Below are 24,688 nucleotides of genomic sequence, written 5' to 3'. Positions count from 1 at the left end.
TAGATTCAATTTCTTAATGTCTTTTTAGTTCAATTATCCACTCTCGCCCACTTCTGTGGATTTGTGGTGTTCCCTGAAAGCTCTCTTCACTCAGGTTATCGCGCTCTCTCACTTCCAGAAGTTTTAGAAGTTGTGTACCTCCTCCACAAAAGCATCCATGAGTAAAGAAAGATAGTGAATTTGTGTCCCTAAGTCTAAACACGATTTCCCTGTGTCCATTTCCCACCCCTACCAGAGCCCATGGCCACTTTTACAAAGATACATTGCATGGGGGTAACTGTAATTCTAGGATTTACCTTATAGGTAAACGAGCCTTGCAACTTTGTTACTTACACGTAGGCTTTTACTGTCATTATTATTATTACATGAGATAACTGAGGTAAAGTACTTTGTAAACTTAAAGCACTAAACTGTATACAACTTAGCTAGGAGGGAGTGAAAAGTGGAGTCAAAAGTACACTGGTCTTGGAATCAAAAGATTGAGGTTCCAGTTCTAACACTTAAATAGCCACGTGATCCTGGGGCAAGTCACTTCTGTGGGCTTCAATTTCCTCATCGGTAATATGGGGATTATGGTACACGTGGTACCTACTGCACAGAGTTATTCTGGAGCAAGCATTTTGAATACCTGAAGGCATTTAAAAAATGTTTCTTTCATTGTCACCAAGACGTACTTTTAGGTCTGCTGTTCCTATCTACCGAAGATTTTGGTCGTTACAAGAAATGCTTGTGGCTGGACTTGGTTAACGAGATGACTCCAGATCCATCACAATATGGACTGTAATCGTTATCACATTCAAACCGGTGGGGGAGAAAGTCTTTGTTTCACGTGTAGAGGAAAATAAATAGCTCAGAAATCCCCAGAAGCGGTTTTATTTGCACCACCACACTGCCGGTAGTGGAGAGGGGATCTACATCACCCACCACCCACCCCTTTCCCCGCCCGCCGCCGTGCCTCCTCCTCTTCTCCTTTTCGGTGCCTGGCTGGAACAGGAGCGCAGCGGACCGACCTCGCCGGCCCGCGCGCCCGAGGAAGGGAAGGGGAGGACACGGGCGCGAGTTGCGGAGTCGGGAGAGGTCGCGCTTCCCCGCGGAGCTGCCCTCAGCCGGCTGGGGGCCGTGGGGAGCCCGAACTCGGGGTGAGGGCTTTCCCTCTCCCGTCTGCGAACTTTTCAAGGTGGGAGAAACTTGGCCCCGGATTCCGGAGAGCTCCAGCGAAGGGCAGGGAAGTTGAGGCTGAGCGGACAGGCAGGCGTGGGTGGGGCAGGGCGCGGCGGGGGGGCCCGGGGCCGGGGATGCTGCGGGCCGGCGGCGGGCTGGACGCTCGGCGGCCCCAGCGGGCTTGTTTCGCTTGAGTAGGTGCGGGCGCAGCTTCCCCCTCTTCGGCGCTCCCCCCTCCCCCGCCCGGAAGGCGGACGGGCGGGGGGAGGCGCGAGCTGCTCACCCATCCCCGGGGCGGGCGGCGCGCGAGGTTGCGGAGGAGCCGCGGTGCCAGAAGCCCCTCTCAGGTGGGGGCGTGCGTGCCCGGTAAGTGTGCTCCTTGGCTTCCTTTCCGGCGGGCTCCATGCCAGGGGGGCGCCGAGAGCTCCAGCCCAGGTAGCTCGCGGTTGGGCGTCGCGTGTCTCGGCCGGGCAGTGGGGGCGAGGGGGCAGCGCAGCCGGGACCTCGAAACTGCAAGCCACACGCTTCGTCTTGGGTTTTGTTTTCTCCCCCGCTGTCCGAGGGAGCTCCCTTCCAGCCGCCCCGGCTTGCGGGCTCAAAGGTGCAAGCTGCCGCCGGGCTGTGCCCTGGGGTGGGCGAGTCGTGGACCCGCTTAGCAAACTGCTCACGCCTCAGCCCCGGGAAGGGAAGGTTGGGGTTTTGCCCCCCGCCCCGAAGCTGAAGTTCGCAGGTTCCGCGGGAGCCGGGTTGCGCCCGGAGCTCCGGGGCTGGGAAGGGAAGGTCAGCCTTTGTACTCCTGGGTCGCTTTCTTTTTCTAGAGTTTCCGATACTCTCCTGGGGGGAGGGGGGAGTGAGGAGGACTGAAGGAGGACGTAGAAGTACTCACTCCCTACAGCCTGATCGGGTCTAAAGCCATTTTCTTTCTCGCCTTTCCCTAGACGCGAGTGTGTGCGTGTGGGGAAATGTTTTGTCAACTTGTAACCATTAGGTGTTACTTGCGAAAAGAACCTGGGCCGGGCCTTTCGTGATCTGTGCTCCTTGGGAGGTAATGCTATCTGTTGGCGCGCACACGCACACGCGCGCACACGCAGGGGAAAAAAATGTGAAAAAAAAGAACCAGTTCCAGTAGTCTCCCTTTTGGTAAAGGAGATGATGGAGTGGAAAGGGCCCTGTACTTAGATCTGAATTCAAGTTTTGTCATCATCAGTTACTGTCTGGGTGACCTTGGGCCAGTCATTTAATCGCAGTTCTCTCATCTGTAAATTGAAGGAATAATCTTTTAAAACCCTTTCTAGCTCTAAATCCTGTGATGTAATTGTTTAGAAAAGGCGATATAGGAGAGTGCTGGGAAAGTCGCCACAGATTCGTATAGAAAAGGACCGAGGCGAGTCCGTTGTTCCGAAAGAATTCAGACCACACAAAAGTCGTAGTTAAATGTTTCTGTCTCTTTGTTTCCACTTCTGTGCTGTTTTCTAATGTGGAGCTTTTAAATCACATTTTGCTTTCACCTTATTACGACGTGCATTTTAGGCAACGACTGTTAATGTCGTTAAGCTGACTTAAATTCTTTGTGGAAGTAAGCTGGATGGATGTGAAGCTGAAATAAAGAAATAAATAATAGTGTTGGTGTAGATGAGGGTGGGTGGGAGATGGCATGAGCATAGTGATAGCTTTGAAGTGGAAGGACCGGGGTTTGAGTCTCTGCCCTGCCATTATTGCTTATGTGGGGAAATACTTTTTAATCTCTCTGGGCCTTAGTTTCTTCATTTATAAAATGAAGGGCTGCTTTAGATAACTTGTAAGTTCTTTCTTCTACATCTACAATTCCTTTTCTCCCTTTGTTTATGTTTGTGATAAATGAAACATAACAGCCAATAATGACAAAAGTAAAACTTTGTATCATTACTAAGAAAAGCCCTAGCCAGGTGGCTATGTTTCAAAAACGTGACAGTTGCTGAGTAAATGAATGAAAAGAAAAAACCACTTATTAAGAGATTGTTATGTACACTGTTATGCTGTGGCGGGAGGCTTGAGAGTGATTTTTTTGAGTATAAGAAGAAATAAATCAGATGATTCAGGGGATAATTAGGGATTTCATTTTTAGGATTCATGTAATTTAGTAGAAAAAAATTGGTTTATGAGTCAAGAGAAACGAGTTCTAAACTATGTGACCTTGAACAGTTTACTTAACCTTGATGTGCCTCATTTTTTTACCTGTAAAATGGTCCTGTCTATCTTGTTTTGTAGGGAAAATAACAGATATGAAAATGTAAAACATTTGCAAAATAAAATTTAATTAAGTTGGATATGTACATAGATACTTTATAGCTCTAATAGGTTCTTTGCTTAAAGAAAAATTATAATTGATGCTAGGAATAGAACTAATAAAATAAGTAATGTTTAGCTGGAAGATGTAGATAGAAGAATCAATAGCAGTGCTGATATAGAAAATGATCTAGAACATTCATATCACCCAAACAATAAGCAAAGTCCAGTTTTTCCAATTGTATGTTGTATATGTTAAAGGATAAATTTTGAGAAGTCGCATATACAACTACATGTTTTTTTCTGCTGCTATTTCATGTACTTAATATGCTAGATTATTTTCATTTAGCCAGACTGAACCCTGTTTCTAGGAAATATCCTATTCAATTTAAAGCTCCTTGGACCATTATAAGTAAAATGCTTACACATCCGAGTGGTAACACCACTGCCTGACACATCTGTTATAAAATTAAGTATGAAGATATAAATGTAGGTCAAAACATTGAGTACTGATCATTCAGCTGATAGTCAAAGCAATTGCTTTTTAAGTTTGACAAAAGCTTTAGTGTTTATTTATTAAGCATTTACTATGTGCCAAGCACTAACATTCATGGTTTAGAAATCAAAATGACTTCTTTGGTACCCTATTAACAAGAGTAATTACTATGTCTTTTCTTTCTGAATTTTCTGGTAGCTTATCCATTAAAAATGCAGAGCTATCAAAGTGCTAGGGGCTGTCAAATAAGTTTGTTTAAAAACTTAAAGATGAAAAAATGTTCGGAATTAATGCTAGAGTCTCACTCAAATAATATGCTAAATGAGTAGTTCAGATATTGTTGAGTGTATTAGCACTGAATACAAAGAAGAAAATAGATATTCTCTCTCCTCAAGGAACTGAGAATTACGTTTATACACAGAGAGACATAAATTAGAATATAAATTCTAATATAAACACACAAGTACAAAGAATGGAGTTGTAACAGTGCTGTCCCTATCTGTCTTTGCTCCCTGTAACCCCCCCCCCCCCCCAACCCCTCAGTAGCATGAGGGAGATGAGGAAAAGATCACGGCTGTCAGGTGAAAAGCATTTTGGTTGGGTTTTAAAGGATGGAGGGCTCATTCCATGTAGGAGAATGGCGTGAATGAAAGTTTGGAGGCAGGAAATAGGAATATATAGACCTTTACAGGAAAAGAGAATGAATAGTTTAGCTTGGCTGCAGTATAAAATCAATGAGAGGGACTATGACAGTATAAGACTAGAAAGGTAGGTTGGAATCTTGTGAAGTACCTTGACTAAAGTATTTGGACTTTTAGCTTTTTAAACATTTGTATAGTTGAATTTTCATAGATATTATCTCGCATCTTAAACCTCACAACAACCCTGTGAGGTATATTCTCAATTTACAGATGAGGAAACAAGATTAGAGAGACTATGACTCTGGGCAAGTAATTTAACCTCTTTTTTGCTTTAGTTTCCTCCTCTGTAGAATGGGGATAATAATAGCACCTCCCTCCCAGGGTTGTTGTGAGGGTCAAATGAGATAATAGTTGTAAAGCAATTAGCACTGTGGCTGGTACACATAGGTCCTCTATAAATGTTAGCTATTATCATTATTAATTGACCTACCCAGTTTTATATAACTAATAAATATCTAAAGGGAGATCTTAATTCTAGACATGCCACAGACCTTGGAGTGAGTTCTAATCCTCTCACTATCTCACACTGCCCTTCTAGGTTGGTCTCTTCTACTACTTTTGTATCTACTTGGCTATATTTACTACTACTTTTCATATGACCTTGGGGAAGTCATTTAACCCTATCAGCCTAAATTTCTTCACATGCAATATCAAGGCATTGGACTAGTTAATCGCTGAGCTCCTTTTCATCTCCAGATCTATTATTCTTCCTAATGCAACTTTATAACCAGCCTCTTCACATTAGAAAACCTCAGATTATACTCTAGTGCTTTGAGCCCTCATTTCCTGCTGAGTGCAGCACGTCTGCTGAGGAAAGGCTAATAGAGGCCATGTAGGGCATCTTCTATATGTCACAAAGCAACCACTTTCATATGTATCAGCACATGTATGTTCTATGTCCTACTGCCAGCCAATCTTCCAGCTGGTTTGTGAGAATCTCTAGTGCAAGGAAGAACAACCTTCTTTTTAACTTCAGGCCTCCCGTCTGATGCTTTGCCTGTCCTTTGAGGGTAGAGGAGTGGCACCTACATTCAAGATGAACATTTTAACACTAGGTAGTACTTCTCACACCCCAGTGACTCTCAACTCCTATAGATTCTACATACTCCTACTACCCAGTTCCTCATTCCCATCCCTCTCAACACCCTACCCTCATCCCAAAGTTTCCACCTAGCCCGTCCACTGTGCCCTCTGGAATGCCTGTTCCATAGGCAACAAACTTTGTTTTATTTTAAATCTTTTCCTCTCCCACTCCTTCCACCTGTTAGCTCTTACTGAGCTAACCTGGCTTCCCTGATAGCATAACCTATCTGTCCACCCTTTCTGATACTAGCTACACCTTCACTCATTCTCTTCTGCTCACTGGTTGAAGTAGGGGAGTTGGAATATTCCTTGCTCCCCATTGCCACTTCCAGGTTCTCCTCCTCCTTCCATCATCAGTAACCTCTCTTCTTTTGAGGTTCATGCTATTCATATCTACCACCTAGTAAAAATCTTTTTAGCTGTTGTTTACAGACACCCCACCCTACCTTGACTCTTCTTCCTTCCTCAATGAGTTTGATACCAAGCTCACAGTTTCTCCTCTCCTTCTCAATACCAGCCTTCATACTTAGGGATTTCAACACTCACATTGATTCTCTCTCAAAAACCCTTACCATTCAATTCCTCAACCTGTACTCCCCTCTTATGAACTACTCTTCTACCCCACCTCAGCCATACACAAATATGGTCATACTCTTGATCTTGCTATCACCCACATATGTGCCACCTCTTTGTTCAAGAATTCTGAAATTCCCTTATCCAGTCATATTCTATTGGCTTTTCATCTCTTCCCTTTCCTTTCCTTACAAAACCCTATTCTTTGTCCACACTGCATGATGACCTTCAATCCCTTAACCCCCTTCAGTTCTGTCCCAGATTTCCTCCCCTGTGCTAGATACTCTTTCCACTTTTCCCTGTCTTGACCCTGGTGAGCCAGTTCAGCTCTATACCATCCTCTGCTTTTGAATACCTAGTCCCCATATCATATTGAATTTTCACTCCGCCAAGCCTCACATTTGCTCGTACGTAATTGCTGCTGAACAAAGCTGGAGAAAAACCACCTAACAATTGGAACTGGGTCCATGACAGATTTCTGTTATATAACCTCAACTGGGCCCTCACTGCTGCTAGCAATCCTGCTATATTTCCCTTATCAATTCACTATCCCCATCTCCAAAACAGCTCTTCCAAACCTTTTCATCCCTCCTCAAACCCCTCCTCCCATTCAGCTGAGAACTTTGCCTCATATTTTACAGAAAAAAATGAGGCTATTCACCATGAACTCTCTCTTCTCCTTTCTTCTTCATGTTTCACTTAGGGACCTTCTGCCACTTTCATCTCCTTCACCCATTTCACATGATGAAGTGGCCTTACTTCTAAGGCTAATCCTTCTACTCGTTCAAGTGATCCCTTTCCATGCCATCTCCTCCAGCAGATTGCCCCCTCTGTCATCCCCACTCTTTCTATTATTTTCAGTTTCCCTCCCTCTACTGACTCATTCCTATAGGCTACAGACATGCCCATGTCTCTCCTATTCTGAGAAAACCCTCGCTTGATGCTTTCATCCCTGCTCTTGTTCTGTATCTCTTTGGCCCTTTGCAGCTGAACTCCTGAATGAGTCCATTGACAACAGGTGCCTCCACTTTCTTTCCTCTCACTCTTCTTAATTCCTTACAGTCTGACTTCTGACCTTATCCCTCTCTCTAAAGTTACTAACGATCTTTTAGTTGCCGTATTTAATGGCCTTTGCTCAGTCTTCATTCTCCTTAATCTCTCTGTGCTCCTTGACGTATTTAGGTTTTCAGGACATTACTCTCTCCTGGTTTTGCTTTTACCTATAGGATTACTCCTTCTCTTTCTCCTTTGCTGGATTCTGCTGAAGATCATGCCCTCTCACCACTGAGAGTGTCCTCAGGTTCTGTCCTGGGCCCTCTTCTCTTGTCCTTCTGTACTAGGTCACTTGATGATTTCATCAGCTCCTGTGGATTTAATTGCTGTCTCTATGCTGATGGTTTTGAAACCTAACTACCCTGCCCCAGTTTCTCTGCTGACCTCCAATAGGGCATCTCCAACTTCCTTTCAGACTTCTTGAACTGGATATGCAGTAGACATCTTAAACTTAATACTCATCCCCTCACCCCCAGTACTTTCCCTATTACTGTAGAGGGCAATTCTAACCTCCCAGTCCCTCAGACTCTCAAATTAGGAGTCATCCTGGATTTCTCACTATCTCTTACCTCCCCATATCCAAGTTGTTTTGCAGCATCTTTGCACCATGTCTTGCATATGCTCTCTTTTTTCTCCTCTGACACTGCCACCACTTCAGTGCAGGCTCTTATCACCTCATGCCTGAAGTATTTCCATAACCTACTTTAAGGCTTTCCTTACTCCAATTCATCCTTTATTTAGTCACTAAAGTGATTTTCCTAAAGCATAGATCTGATTATGTGAACCCTACTCAGTACACTACAGTGGCTTCCTGTTGCCTCTAGGATCAAATGTAAAATTCTCTACTTGATATCAAAGCCCTTTATAATCTAGTTGTCCCCTCCCTGTCCAGTCTTTCTTGCACTTTACTTTCCAACAGATATTCTCTTCAGTGACATTGGTCTCAGGGCTATTCCATGAACAAGATGGTTCATCTCTACTCCTGGCATTTTTTCTGACTGTCTCACATGCCATGAAACTCTTTCCCTCACACCATCTACAGGAAATCTTCCCTAACCCATCTTAATTCCAGTGCCTTCCCTCTATTGATTATTTCCTATTTATCTAGTATATAGTTTGCTTTGTATATATTTGCATATATTTATTTGTATGTTGTTTCCTCCACTAGATTGTAACTTCCTTGATGGCAGTGATGATCTTTTGCCTCATTTTCTGTCTTCAGTGCTTTGTACAGTGCCTGGTACATAGTAATGTAAATTGATTGGTCAGTTAATTCTGTGTGAAATGTTGGATGGTAACTGCCCGTCTGAATTGTTCTACCTCTGTTCTTGCCACCACTATGCAAATAGGAGTTTATTTGCTTGCTTCTTGAATAATACTTCCATCTAGACATTTAAGGGGGAGGACAGAAATTTAAGTCATCTATAAAATCTAGGGATATTATAACTTCCCGTGTAAAAATATTCTCTGCTTTCCAACTGTTCTGAGCTGCATTGGTGTCTCAGTTTCTAATATTTGTCCTTATATCCCTTTCTACATATTTTCCAGTCCCTGAGGATCCTGACTATGGATTGAAAGCCCATGGATGTGGGTCATATATTAATTAGAATGTTGATTGCTAATCTTCAGTGGATAAAGTATACCCAAGGTTCTGTTCATTGTAGAACAAGGACAAAGAAATGTGTAGGGAAGAATTTTGTTTGACTGATACTGACCTGGTTTTTCTTACCAGAAATCTTCCTTGGCATCAGAATAACTTTTATAGCCCTCCCTTCCAATTTTAATATCAAACTTTATCTTACTTCTATGTCCATCAGTCAGGTTTTTTTTTTTTTCCGACTTTGTAGTCAACTGGTCAAGCAGACATGCTTTAAATTAGTATATATTCCCTGCCTTTATTGTGCAATCCCACTGTGGACTATTAAAAGAAAAAAGTATTTCTCCTGGACCTGCCCTCAAAGAGCTTATATGTTGGAGAGATATTAACAGAGAAAATATTTGATCCATAATGCAAGACAGCATGTAATGATCAAGCATACACACACATGATATTGCTCTTTCAATTGAATAAAACAGAATGAAGTAAATTGGCCACATTGATACACCAGTTCCCTGCTCTTTGCTATCAATCTGTCATCAAGCATTTATTAAATGCCTACAGTATTTCCAGATATGCTTTGAGGTGCTGAAGATATGAAGGTAGAAGTGAAGATTGTCCCAGCCCTTAAGGACATAAGGAGTTCTTAGTCTTATTAAAGGAGAAAACGTGTGTGTGTGTATACATATGTGTGTGTGTGTGTATATATATGGGTGTGTGCGTGTGTGGGAGAATATGTATTCTTATGTGGAAGGTGGCACTTGAACTTAGTCTTAAAGGGATGTAAGGGGGTGCATTCCAGCTGTAGCAGGCAGCCTCTGCAGAGGTGGAAAATTGGGTGCATGACAAACAATGCTAAGGCTAAGGAGTCTGAATTGCACTGCCTGGATGGAAGTAACTTACAATAAGAGTAGAAAAGTAGTTTTGGGTCAGGTTACTGTAAATGTCTGACACAGGAATCTATACTTGATCCTGGAGGTAATAGGGAGCCACTGAAGTTTAAGTAGGAGAATGATATACAAAAATTGTTTGGCAGTTATGTTAAGGATTGTTTGGAGAGGAGAGAGACTTGAACATGGAAAATTGATTAGAAAACTTTTGTCATAGTCCAGGTGAGAGGTGAAGACCCGAACTAGGGTAGCTATGTGAGTGAAACTAGAGGGACAGATATGAGAGATATTGTGGAAGTAGAAACTATGAGATTTGGAAGACTGATTGGATATGTGATAAACTGTGGAAGGCATTTGTGGATGTGATTTAAGAGGGTTCGTGGCTTTTTGTAGCTATTAATTTCTGGTTCCTGCCACTGGACTATGAAGGAACAGCCAGGAGATTCCTCTAATGTGGACACGGTTAGGAAGCAAGCTGCTGGGTGGTTATGACAGAAAATACAGAGTTGTTAAATATATACAGAGAGTGGGAATAGGATACTTATGTAGGGAATGAAGAGTAGTGTGAATCTGTGATGAAACCGAGATAATATGTAAACACACAAACATACATATATATGTATACACACACATGAGGTGGGGGACAAGGCAGAAATAGACCATAAAATGAGAGTGGGAATGGCTTTACTAATTTATTCCTTTCTCACTGCCATTACCCTGGCACAGGCCCCAATTACTAACTGGATAGTTGTAATGACCTATTAACGTATCTTCCTGCCTTCATTTTCTTCATTTCTTTAGATTAATGTTTTTTCTTCATAGATATGGTTATGTAACTCATCTCCTCAGAAATCTTCAGAGGTTTCCCAAGTATGGTTCAGGCTTCTTTGCTTGACATTCGGGGCTCTCCATAGACTGATAACTCTTTCCTTTCCAGCTTTATGTCATACTAGTTACCTATAAATACTATTGTGTTTTAGGCAAACTAGATTTTTCTCTGCTTTCTGGACATACCTTGTTCTTTCTCATGCTTATCCCTCTCCAGCCCTCACCTCTTCTCCCCCTCCATATTGAATTACTACTCATCTTTTAAAACCCTACTCAAAGGCCACTTTTTTTCATGAAACTTTCCCTTATTCCTTCAGTTGATAAGGCTTTTCCAAACCCAACAATCCCTCCCTGCCCATGTGCCTCTGCACAGATGGTCTCTCTGGACTTTACAATTCAGCTGCTGTCTTTTGCAGTGCCTAGGTTCCCAAAGTAGGCAATATTGCCCCTTGAAAGGCACTGTAATGATGGGGGGCAGCATTAGCCTCAGGTGCATTTGGGGGGCATTGAATAAAAATAAGGAGGTAGTGGAAGCATAAGGAAAAAAAAGAAAATTTTGAAAAACTGTTCATACATGTTTCATCTGTTGTATAACAAGAGTTAAAGTCATAGTGATGGTGTTGTTTTCCAATAAACACACAAAATGCAAGTTATAATGCGACAGTGGTAAAGTCCTCTGGCAGGTAAGCCCATTGCGCATTGTGGGAAGTCCAGCATTAATTAGGAAGTCCAGCATGCATCAGCAGGAATATGTGCATGTAATGACTTGTATACAATATGATACTATATGATTACATGATGCATTATTGCATCATCAAGATTTCAGTGCAGGAAAAAACTCACAAATTTACAAGAAATTATTAAATTTGCGATGTACCATTTAAAAATATTTGATATTTTTTGCAATGATGCAGATTTTTAAAGAAAACCATTAAAGGGTTAAAGAAAGTAGATTTCCAGGGGGGTGCTCTGTGATTTTTTTTTTTTGAAATGGGGCTAGTAGGCTAAATAAGTTTGGGAACTTCTGTTCTAAACTAAGTCTTTGCTACACCTCCCTACCGAATTGATAACTTTGCTCTTTCAAAACTACTTTGTGTTATTTTATATGTACTCGAATCCTTTCTGCTACTGTTCTGTTGGCATATCCTTTGCAAGTCCAGTATTAATTATCATGCCACAGGGATTGTTAGTATTAATAATATCTCACATTTATATCACACTCTAAGGCTTGAAAAATGCTTTATATACATTATGTCACTTGCTCTTCACTTGTGAGGTAAGTATTACTATTATCTCCATTTTACAGATTAGGAAACTGAGACTGAGAAAATCACACAGCTGGTTAAGTGAGGTAAGACTCAAACCCAAGTTTTCCAATAAATTCATTGTTTTGGTTATCATGAAACACGGGCGTAAGATGTTGATTTTTCTTTATCCACGTTTGTGTTGCATTCAAATATTTTCTCTCTACTTTCACAATCTATATTATTTTTAATATAATAAATAAACAACTGAGACTTTTGAAATTCCTATTTGCCTGTGATTTACAATTCTTGGTATTACACTTGTGATACCAACATTGGGAATAGTGTTTACATACCGTTTTCTTTTCATTGAGTCTCAGGGCTTTGTTTGATGAATATGAAAATAGCTTATGCAGGGGTGGGGAGCCTGCATCTCGAGGCTGCATGTGACCATCTAGGTCCTCAAGTACAGCCCTTTGACTGAATCCAGATTTATTAAGGGGATTTGATCTGTGAAGTTTGAAAGGGACATACTTAAGGACCTAGAGGGTCATATGTACCCTCAAGGCCACAGGTTGCTCACCCATGGTAGCAAAAGTTGACTAGGGTTAAAGGACAACCTTTCTAATATAATTTACTATGGGGGAAGCACTTTGAGTTGTAGGTTATAGGGAAAGGAATTAGGGTTTAGACAATTCTAGGCATTCTGGATGAATTGATCCAGAGAGCTGTATAATTGGCTTTAGAGACATTCTTAGAAAGATTTTAGAGTCTATAGATAAATTCATTATATGATCCATAATCCGCTTGCAAAGCATTTACATTATGTAAAGAAATACCAAAAAAATTCTTACATTTGAACCCTACAGAAATTCCATACTTCCCAGCACCTATAAAATCTAGATAAGACATCTGAAATTATTTTGGGAGTAAAGTCCTTGGATTTGTTTGACTTTCACTATCCATTGAATCTTTTCATTTTTAGTAGAATCTCATGAAGGTCTTGTTATAGAGGATGCTGTTGGATCTAAACAGCTCTTGTCATGGAAACATCTCTCTCTCTCCTCCCCCCAGAAATAGATTAGATAGAACATTTGTGTGTATATATATGTATATATATTTGTGTATATATCTATGTATGTATATATATATATATATAAGCACTGTGACAGTGGTGAACACAATAACAGTATCATTTTCTATTCGATTCAACATACTTTTATTAAATGCCTTCTACTTGTAAGGCATTGAGGATTGAAAGACTAACACAAAATAACATCTGCTCCCAAGGAGCTGATAGGCTACTGGGATGAAACAAGTACATCATTAAATAAATAAAAAAAATACAAGTAATTTTTTAGTCAGGGATGGTGGTGATGGTGAAGTATCAGAAGTCAGGAGGTGGGATGTCATACAGAGAACAGCAAGTAGAGTAGTTTGCTGGAATGTAGAGTGAAGTGGAGACAGAATATGAAGTCAATCTAGTGTAAATGAAATGTGGGTCATAATAGTTAAGGAGGCTTTTATCTTTGTAGTTTCTTAAGATTCAGCTGTGTTTGTTTTTAAAATGCATTTGCAGTACAATCATTTTTTAAGTGATAATGATTCTTTTGGAGCTTTGTTTCATTTGTAAACTTAAATTGATTTTAAATTAAATTCTTTCAATATATAATGCTAAAGGGAATTCTAACCTATACTATATGTGTTTGTGATTTGCTAGGATATAGAATATACAGTTTTAGTAGACTGAAAGGAGGCAAGCTAGATTTGGACTTAGAAGATCCAGGTTTGAATCCTGGCTTTATCAGTTCCTATTCCCAATGTGACCATGGGCAAGTCACTTAACTTTTCTGAGTCTGTTTTCTCATATCAGAGGACAGAAGTTGTTTATATGAATTCTTAGGTCTCTTTCAGCTCTAAATCTATCATTCTATGAAAGATATGATCACTCATCTTTAAATTTTGGAGTTAAAGAGCGTTACTATTAAGACTTAGCAAATAGATATTAAATATTTTTATTGTTTGAAATATTTTCTTTGGCAATACTCTGAATCATTTGTTACTGGCTATAAAAACTTTTTCCAAACACTTAAAGGATCTAGGCAAATCAGAACCAAATGTAGATGACAATAGTTATGTTGTCTACATTGATGTATTGTTGATACTACTTATTTTTGATGTTTAATCATTCACTACCTTACATAAAAAATTGGTAGGGGCAGCTAGGGGGTGCAGTGGATAGAGCACCGGTGCAGGAGTCAGGAGGACCTGAGTTCAAATCTCACTTCAGATACTTGACACTCACTAGCTGTGTGACCTTGGGCAAGTCACTTAACCCCAATTGCCTCATCCTAGGTCATCTCCAGTCATCCTGATGAATATCTGGTCACTGGATTCAGATGACTGTGGAGGAGAAGTGAAGTAGGTGACCTGCACAGCCCTCCCTCCCTCAAAACAAAGTCAAGTGCAAGTCATGTCATCATTTCTCTGGTGGCTTGGTCTTCTTTGGCAATGAAGGACGAACACACACACACACACACGCACACATAATCAATTGTGTCTATGTATTTTTTACCTATAATAAGATGAGATCTTTGAGCCAAAGACCATCTTTTAAAAAATTAAATTCATTATGTTTATTATACACTTAATGTTTACAACAAACATCTTTGGCACTCAGCACCCTTGTCACACTAGAATCCTTACAAAGTAACTTTGTTCAAGATACTGTGTGAATCAACACCCACTCAAAGCCATAACTCATGAGCCCATACCAATGTGTTTATCATTTTAAGGTCATGAAACATACTAACTCAAAGCAAGAGACATTTAATATGGAAGCATAGCAAATTAAGTGATAAGGAAAAATCTTCATTACTGCAAATGATAAGTTCTCCTGCATGTTACCATATTATCAATGACTGTAGTACATATGATTACTATTCATCCCCTCAGAGGCAATTTACTGAACTCTACTACCATTTGCTGGGATCCAGGGTTTAGTGAGTTCACTTGCTGGCAAGAAAGGCTACGAATTCCTATACCCAACCAAGTGCAGTGAGCAAAAACCATCAAATTACCAGAGAAAGATTAAGGTTTTTTTTTCCTGTGGTACTGACTAATTTGGGGTTAGAAAATTCCTTTTTATATTTGCCAAAATCCTAATTGTCAGTCAGCCTACAACCCTCAGATCCATTTTGGATTCTCCAACCAATAAAAACTTCACTAGAGTTTTATGGTGATGGAATCAAGAGTCTCCCCTTGACTTTGGTTAATGCCCCATGATTGCCATGCAAATAATTCTAGAGTCAAGAACAGAAGGACTGAATGAACCTTGTGGCTTTGTCTTCACCTTTGTGCTACAGTCCTCCTTTATTATACTTACCTGCGAGCCACAAAATTTCTGGTCCTTTATAGCATTCTGACCAGCACAAAAGTTCTCATCTATATACAACCAAAACTGAACAAATGGAGTAAACCTCCAGCTTAATACTCTCAAATATTAATTATAGAGGAAGAATTTTAAAAATTATGCTCATATGTATTTATGATCTAATAGATATTCTCTAACAATTCCAGTCACAGTAGCCAGGGGTAACTCGGTGGTGCAGTGGATAGAGCACCAGGGCAGGAATCAGGAGGACTTGAGTTCAAATCTCACCTCAGACATTTGACACTCACTAGCTGTGTGACCTTGGACAAGTCACTTAACCCCAATTGCCTCCTCCTGGGTCATCTCCAGTCATCCTGATGAATATCTGGTCACTGGATTCAGATGGCTCTGGAGGAGAAGTGAGGTTGGTGACCTGTATAACTCTCCCTCACTCAAAACAAAGTCAAGTGCAAGTCAGGTCATCATTTCTCTGATGGCATGGTTGTCTTCGGCAACAAAGGAGGAACACACACACACCAGTCACAATGCATCCATTCTTGCCCCTCCTGTCTAAGGCTTATATGTCTTTCCTCAAGTTTGCCCCAGGATGTCCACCTTATGTGCCAATGTGCTAAGACCTTTCCTCATTTTCTTCTGCTATTGTGAAGGTACCAGTGGAGTAGTTGGGGTTTCTATCAGTCATTCCTCAAAGACCAGCCCATTTTCTTTTGTGATTTATATTTCCTTAATGACATTCTGTATTATAGTTCTGGGAAATTCCTTGTTTGTTATAGTATTATAGCTTACTTACACCCACCATGTGCCTCTCCTTTGCCCTCTGGGTGATATTTGTTTTTAATTCTTCCGTGACTGTAGTGCTCCATGACTCACAGACATACAAGATTATACCAGATAGCAAGGTTAGGAAAATGACCTCTACTGTGTAATATAGCTTCATGGGTCCCTAAATACACTTCTCAGTCCATCTTTAGCTACTACCTGACTTCCTAGTTTTCATCTCATCATTCTAAGATCTAGTGTGGTATTAATGATGATAATAATAGTAGCTAGCATTTATATTGTTGTTCAGTTGTTTTAGTTATGCCTGACTCTTTGTGGCAAAGATACTGAAACGGTTTGCCATTTCCTTCCCTAAATCATTTTACAGATGAGGAAACTGAGGCAAACAGGGTTAAGTGACTTGCCTCAGGTCACAGAGCTAGTAAGTGTCTGAAGCTAGATTTGAACTCAGGAAGATGAATCTTGCTTACTCCCGGCCCAGCACGCTATCCACTGTGTCACCTAGCTGCCAGAAGTTATACAGCACCTAGTATGTGCCATGCAGTGTGCTAAGCATGTTACAACCCTGGGAAGGAAATGCTGTTATTATCCCTATTTTTACAGATGATGAAATAGAGGCAGAGGTTAAATAACTTACCTAAAGTCATCTAACTCAAAAGTATCTCAGGTTGGATTTGAACTCAGGTCTTCCTGACTTTAGGCCCGGAACTCTATCCCCTGTGCTACTTAACTTCCTCAATTAGTTTATAATTCCTTTAATGAAATTTCAACATATCTCTGGTGTTCAGCCCTATTCCAAACCTTCTTGCCTCTCTTCAGGTCTTCCACAATACCCTCCAAGCTCACCTTCTTAGCTCAGGACCTTACTTTGTACTTCACAAAATTTCCTCCTTCACTCCAATCTCTAATGGGGAGTTGGCCTTTATTCTTGTCAAGGTCAGCCCTTGTACATGCAAACTTAATCCATTTTGTCCCAAAAGATCATCCTTACAGTCACCTCTTTCTAATCTTCAGTCTTTTCCCTCTATCAACTAGTTCTTTCTCTGCCTTCTGCAAACACACCTATTTCTCTCCCATCCTTAAAAAAAAAATCTCTCTTTTGTTCCTACCATCTCTGATATCTCGTCTCCCCTTAGTGGCTGAACTACTTGAGAATGCCATGTATACTTACTGCTCCCACTTCTCTCCTCTCACTCACTTCTAAACCCTCTTTCATATGACCTCATCATCCAACCGAAATTGCACTCTCCAAAGTTACTAATGATCTCCTCAGTTCTTAATAGGTTCAATTGTCCTTTCTATGCAAATGATTTTCAGATTTATATAGCTGACCCTAGTTTCTTTCCTGAGCTCTAATTCCTAATCACCCACTACCAACTGAATATCTTGGATTGTTTGTCTCATAGGTATCTCCATCTCAACATGTCCACCAAGTTCTTCTCTCTTTTGTACTGGCCTATTACTTCAGAGGGTGTCACCATCCTCCCTGACTCTAAATCTCAGTGTCATTCTTGACTTCTCTCTCACCTCACACATCTAATCAGCCACTAAATTTTCTTGTTTCTCCTTTCACATCTCATATATTTCCCCTTCACTTTAGTCCCACAGCCACCAACCTAGTGTCAGCTTTCTTTACCTCTTGCCTAGTCTTTCAAAATTGCCTTCTAATTAGTTTCCCTCTCTCAGGGCTTTCAAACCCAATAAATCTCCTTCTCAGCTCTCAAAGTGATTTTCCTAAAGAACTGGTCTGGCCACATCACCTCCTTATTCAATAAACGTTTGTTTTTGTCATTCATTCATTTCAGTTATAGCCAACTTTTTGTGACCCTGTTTGGGATTTTCTTAGCAAAGATAGTGGAGTGGTTTGCTGTCTCCTTCTCCAGCTCATTTTACAGATGAGGAAACTGAGACAGACGGGGTTAAGTGACTTGTCCAGGGTCACACAGCTAATAAATGTCTGAGGCCAGATTTGAACTTGGGAAGATTGCTTGGCACTCTATCCATTTTGCCATCTAGCATCTTATCAGTTAACTTTAGTTACTCTCTATTGCCTTCAGCATCAAATATAAAGTCCTCTCTTAGTATTTAAAACTTTTCACGACCTGGTCCCTTCCTACCTTTCCAGTCTTATACTTTGAGCACCCCATGAACCAGTTACGTTGGCCTATTACTTATTCTTCTTACATGACACTTTATCTCCTATCTTCATCTTTTCCCACTGGCTGTCCCCCATGTCTGTAATACTTGCCCTCCTCATCTGTATTTCTTGGAATCCCTATCTTCCTTTAAGATATAGCTCGAATAACAGCTGCAGCAAGAGCTAGAATTTCTATAGTAATTTAAAGTTTACAAAATGCTGTATAAATATTAATTCATTTGGTCCTCACAATAATCCTGGAAGGTAAATGGTACTATTATTCCCATTTTACAGATGAGAAAACTGAGGCATAAAGAGGTTGCATGACTTACCCAGGGTTAACACAGATGGTAATTATCTGAGGGAGGATTTAAGCTGAGGTGTTCCTGACTCCAGGTTTATGGCTGTATCTACTGTGTCATGTAGCTGCCATTTTTTTGGTAGTTCCCTGACCCCCAGCTGCTGTATTCTTACCCCTCTAAGATTACTTTCATCTATTCTGTATTTAAATCATATGTACTTATTATTTACATGTTGTTTCCCTCCTTTAAAAAATAAGCTTCTTGAGGGTACAAACTGTTTTTGCTTTCCTTAGTACCATCCCTTCTCTGTGTCCCCCTACAATTCCTGGAACATGGTAATCCTTTACTGCATTAAAAGTCCTTTCCTCCATTAAGTGCTTTTTGGTTGCGTGATTGCTTCATCAAATATTATTGATTTATTCAACTGGAGAAGATTCCTTTCTAAATAGTAATCATGAATACTGCTGTGCAATATTACAGTTACTGAATATGCAAGTTAATACTAAAATTAATCATAAGGAACACAAATAAGTATTTACAGTGTTTTAGCTATGAGAAAAATCATAGCTAGAGACACTTCCATACTTCACTGTAACTTTAGATGACTTATCTTCACTCTTGAGAACAGTCCTATTCTATTTAGTTCATTCAGGAAAACAAAATCTTTTTGAAGATAAAAAAGAAGATCCCCTCCATCTTCTTTTCTCTGTCTTTTCCAGCTAATCTCCAGCTTTGACAGGAAAAAAAATAAAACCTCTTTAGCTTCTCTCAAGCCATTATTCCTAAGTTTCTTTCCAGACTTATTACTTATGATATTCTCTTTATGATGTAATTTCTTCATAAAATAACAGTTAAGATAGGTCCAACAAGAAGGAAATTTCTTCTGCCTTCTTTCTGTCTTTTCCGCAAACACTTCATAGACTCATGTTAAAAAGCACACTTTCCCTGACTCCCTAGAGCAAAGTACCTCATAGCTTGACAGCTACAGCTGTGATTCCTAAATTTTCTCCTTTTAAAGAAAATGAAAGTTTCTGTAAGCCTTTGTAGAAGAGTCGAAACAGAGTAGTTACACATGTATTTACTGTAACTGAATTTATCAAATAAGAAATATCAACCAAAAAGGTTGCATTATAAATCCATAGGAAATACCATTATATTTACTTTAAAAAATAGCGTTGTAGACAGCATGTATGGTGTTCTGATTCAGTTGCTCTTGATTGCATTATTTCATATGCATCTTTGAATATTTCCTTTTAGTATTTATTTGTCCTTTTTTATAAGAATGCAAAGTTTTACTATTTTAATACTCTTTAGCATTCTCTAAGCACTGTCCATACTAGTATTCTATATAAAATATAATATATATAATCCTTTTTCTTTTTTATAATATCTTTGGGACAAAGTTCTAGCAATAAGATCATTGAGTTAAAGTGTATGATCAGTTTTATTACTCTTATACATTTTCCAGATTGCTTCCTTCAAAGTATTTACTAGTCTCCACTTTTACTATCTTATATCCTGGTGTAGTGGAAATAACATTGGATTTAGAATAATGTGTTGTTATTTAAAATTGTGTCCAACTCCTTGTGATGACACCATTTGGAGTTTCCTTTTCCAGCTCATTTTACAAATGAGGAAACTGAGACAAACAGTGTTAAGTGATTTGCCCAGGGTCACACAGCTAGTCAGTGACTGAAGACAGATTTGAACTCGGGAAGATGAGTCTTACTTATTCCAGGCCCAGCACTCTATGCAGTGTACCACTTAGCTACCCTTAGAACAACAGGACCCGAATTTGCCGCTTACTACTTTGTGATCATGGACAAGTCCATTTATCTCTTCTAGTCTTCAGTTTCATTATATGGAGGGTGTATCAGATGACCTCTGAGGTCCCTTCCAGCCCCTAAATCTATGGTTTTAAGATCCCTGCAGTATTATCAACACTGAGGTTTTTTATTTTTAGTTTTTTAAAATAAATTTTTGCTATTTTCCCCCAGTTTAATAGGATAAGATATATATCAAAACAACTGAGCCCGTGATCATTTCTTGCAAAAGGAGGTATGTTTTATTACCTGTATGCAGGGAGAATTTCTGACTTTTCAGAGGATCAGAGTTCACAGAATTTTAGTGATCTTTTACATTGTTGTAACTTTTGTGTCTTTTTGGATCCTGAGTGCTTAGCACAGTGCCCAGAACATGGTAGATGCTAGTAAATGCTTATTCTCCCTCTCCTGCCCTCCCCCCCTGTTGATTTTACATGTATTTTATTATTAGGGAATTAAAACATTGTGTCATGTGTGAATTGTATTTTCTTAAAAAATTATCTGTTCAGGTTCTTTTACCATTCATTCCTCCATGGCAGTGTCTGTGTGTGTACGTACATATGTATGTATGCATATATACAGTATATATGTTTTTATGTGCCTTATGTATACACATATTAGTTCCTTTAAAAATCTGTTGGTCTTTTATGTAATATATTTTATTACAAATATTTTCCTAGTGTGTTTTTTCATTTTTCTTTTCTTGCAAAATATTATTTTAATATAATCAAACCTATCTGTTTAATCCCCAATATTTTCTTTCATTTGTTTGATGAAAAATTTTCTCTATGTTATACGTAATCAAATGGAGTTCCAAACTCACCTGATGATGGGACAAAAAGATTTGGTTTTTTAAAAAAGCAAACAAACTCAGAAAAGCCCATAAAATATGTGGGGCTTCCTCAAAAGGGATTAAACACTTGGGATTTGAAATCAGCCTGAAGGTTCCTGGGCGAGTCTCCCAAGTAAAGCTTTAAAACTTCTGGTTTTTAAGTTGGAGTTCCTGCCTCCACTTTCTGCTGCTTTTGACCTATGTTGACTATGTCCAGAAGTTTGCCCAGTTTTCAGTGCTGTCAGCCCTATCACTTCTGGCACAACCAGAGAGGTGCTTATACTTTATGAAGCATCCTGTGTATTAACACCTTGTTACTACATCAACAAATATGTTTTGACTATATGGTATTAATTGAACTGGAAGAGGGGAGGGAAATGGGAAATCATACATCCCCTCCCCTTCATGTAGCCTAACTGATAACTTTCGGGATCTTGTGAAGAAAACAAAATAGCATAGCAAGAAGTTGAAAGTGTACTTCAAAAATAAATTGTATATCAAATTGATAAAAGGAAAATTCACTAAATGCAAAATTAAAATTAAAAACTCAGTATAGACAATTCTTCCTCAAGAGGAGCCAATAACAGACTAAATTAAAATTTAAAGTTAAGCTACAAAGGAAAAATGAATTAAATAAAAATAAAAAAATTAAAATTTTTTAAAGTGCAAATGTCTGATATATGCAGCAGTAATGCAGGAAATTTCATGTAAAAACAAGCAGGATGAAGAAAATAAAATGAAATGTAATCTCCCAAGATAAAGACAGAAGACACATACATACATATCTATCCATTCATGTGGATAGATATGTGTATATATACATACATATATATAGAAATATACACACAGTGAAAAGTTCAAGAAATTCATAGATCCAGTTTCTTATACTTTATTTCAGATTGTTTATGTTGAGTCATTGAATAACTACTTTCTCTAGGGCTTGAAATATATTGCTAATACAAGTTTGTGCTTAATATCAAAAAATTACTTAAGATTTCAGTTTTTATACTTAAAATTTCTAAATGCCCAGGTATCAGCAGATTAGTCTGTACATACAATAATAGTATATAAGGATCACATAGCTCCTTAAATGGGAGTTTTGGTGTATGACTAGTAAAATCTTACCAATATGGAATTCTGGGTAATTTGGATAAATGAGGTGGGGAGAAATTTATTCTTTAAAGAAGGTGTCTACTAAGTATAAATAAGATGTCAAAGAATTGATTACCTAATTAAGAAATCAAACTATTTTAAAGTACTTTAGAAATAACCATTTAATATGTCAAGACTTCTATTATGTATGTATTATATGTATTATATGTTATATATACAGTGCTTTCATATGATATAAATCATATTTCTTTAAGGCAGAATTTTTCTTTGGTTGCATTTGGCTAATCTTGGTCAGGGTTAGCCCTGTAATTAGGGAGCTGGAAAGTTGTTTAACAATCACAGGCTAGCTCTCATTCTACAGATGTGATAACTGAGGCTTATGGTGGTGGCCAAGCAGGAACTAAAACTCTGTTCGAGTTCTTAGGCCATTGTTCCTTCTACTATACCATCCTGCCCCTCCAGTATTTGACAGTAATGACATTTTATTTATTTTAAAAGTTTTCCATAGGCTGTAGTTATTCTAACTTGAGTTTTTTTGTTTTCTTTACTCAGATAACCTGAACTAATGGATTTTTGTTGAATAGATAAAAAAGAAGAGATGGTGATAGTAATAGTAATACTTGTAAATTTTGTAAATTTCCTCATGGGATATAAGAGCCCTTTAAAAGGTTGGGAGAGTGCTATAAAATTGAGAACAGTTCCTGTCCTGTGAGATCTTCACCCAGGCAGACAGAATCATATCATCATGGTTAAAAAAAAAGAGAAATCTGATAAAATATTTGTAGAAATTGGGGGGAGAGGGAGAACTTGTTTAATGCTGGGAAAGGAACTTTATAATCTGTAGATAACTAATAATATGTTCCATTTGTATAATAATTTGTACTTTCCCAAACACTTTCAGATTATTTGATAAAACAGCCTTGTCAAGTAGTTGATTACTTCACTGGGCATTTTTATTTTTATGTTGTAGGAAGGAAAATTGAATGTCTGTAGAGCTTGGGAGTTGCTTAAGACAACACAGAATGGGGCAGCTAGGTCATGCAATGGCTTTGGAGTCAAGGGGACTCCTGAGTTCAAATGTGGTTTCAAATACTTACTAGCTGTGTGACCTTGGGCAAATCACTTAACCCAGATTGCCTCCTTCCTGCCCCCCCCCCCAAAAGAAACATAGCAGAGCTAGAACTAGAACCTAATTTTGCTGATGCCTCTACCAACCTCAAGAATTCTGGGATATTAAAAAGGCAATGCAATATGAGGGAAATTTAACCTTTTCAGGATAATGAAATAATTATTTTGTCATGTGTAGACTCACTTTCTGAATGGAAAGTCAAAGATATAAATGAATAAGTTTGGCTAAGAGGATCCTTTTCACAATGAATTCTGCGAGAATGTAACATGACTGATATTTATGCTAAGAATTTTATTTCATGTACAGTTTAAATTAACAAGAAAAACATTATTGATAGATTTTTGCCTGCTGCAACAGCTGATTGCATACTGTCATACTGTCCTGTGTTTTTTTGCCCCTAATCTGGAGGGTCTTTCTGGTGACAGGCATTAAAGGAGAAGATCTAACCTCACTTGCATACTATCATCTGAACCTCATTTTCATTTGTGTAAATACTATTGTATTTTTAGTTGTTGTGATTGCCCGGTAGATCTTCACAATATATCAAAAGACAGACCTTTTTGGAAATGTGTTACCAAATCTCTCCAAGGAAATTTTTATTTAAAAAATTGTTCAAAGAAAAATATCTCAAAAAAATCTACTCTCTCGTTAATAAAATCAGGTCTCAGAATACTAGTGAATATTCTTTAAAAAAACCTTTAAACATGTAAAATAAAATGAAACTCAACTTCTAAAGATAGTGAAGGATTCTTCGTGCACTCTATCTGTACGAGACCACGAATTTTTATTATCTTTTTTGCAATTCATGCTTTTAAGGAGAAGCTAAGTCTTTTAGACGTCATAGCTTTCGTTTTGCATCATATTTTTGTCTCATGTCTTTCATTCCCTGGAACACTTTACAGGTTGAATTTTAAAAGGGTGACTGCCAGAGAAATAGGTCCAGACAAACTATAAAGAGGAGAGGTTAATGGTTTACGGGTCAACTGTTTGCTTCACTCATCCTTTGGCACAGAAGGCCTCAGGTAGATAAATGATTAACTCTGAAAGGTAACAGGCATTGGTTAATAGGATACAACTATAATGTGTAAATAAGATGGGAAACCTACTGAGATCTTTAGTTGAATTCTTAGAAGCCCTGGAGCAGTCATTCCTAAATTTTTGAATTTTAACACCTGGTTAGTGAGGTTTTTGAAGGGTGATTTCATCATATCCTCCAATTTGTTTCCTCCCCTAGGTGTTTGTTGTATGACATATGTTTATTTTTCAAACAAAATAAGTACCTCCTGT

General features: G+C 38.9%; 1 protein-coding gene across 6 annotated transcripts in view; it reads left to right on the top strand.

Annotated features, from left to right (window-relative positions):
* Positions 1–1,046: 1,046 nt before the first annotated feature.
* Positions 1,047–24,688, top strand: part of PLAGL1 (PLAG1 like zinc finger 1) — a 145,994-nt gene continuing 122,352 nt past the window's right edge. For 2 of the 6 annotated variants that reach the window (XM_072643510.1, XM_072643505.1), the window contains exon 1: positions 1,421–1,527. The gene's annotated coding sequence lies outside the window, so the exon portion shown is untranslated. Of the gene's footprint in view, positions 1,178–1,420; positions 1,528–7,025; positions 11,999–24,688 lie in introns of those variants that run through there. The other 4 variants (XM_072643506.1, XM_072643508.1, XM_072643509.1 and 1 more) reach the window with 4 other exon arrangements.

Source organism: Notamacropus eugenii, chromosome 2 (assembly GCF_028372415.1).
Source record: "Notamacropus eugenii isolate mMacEug1 chromosome 2, mMacEug1.pri_v2, whole genome shotgun sequence".
NCBI lineage: Eukaryota > Metazoa > Chordata > Mammalia > Diprotodontia > Macropodidae > Notamacropus > Notamacropus eugenii.
Note: the sequence above shows the minus strand (reverse complement) of the source record. Positions and strands in the feature narration are given on the sequence as shown.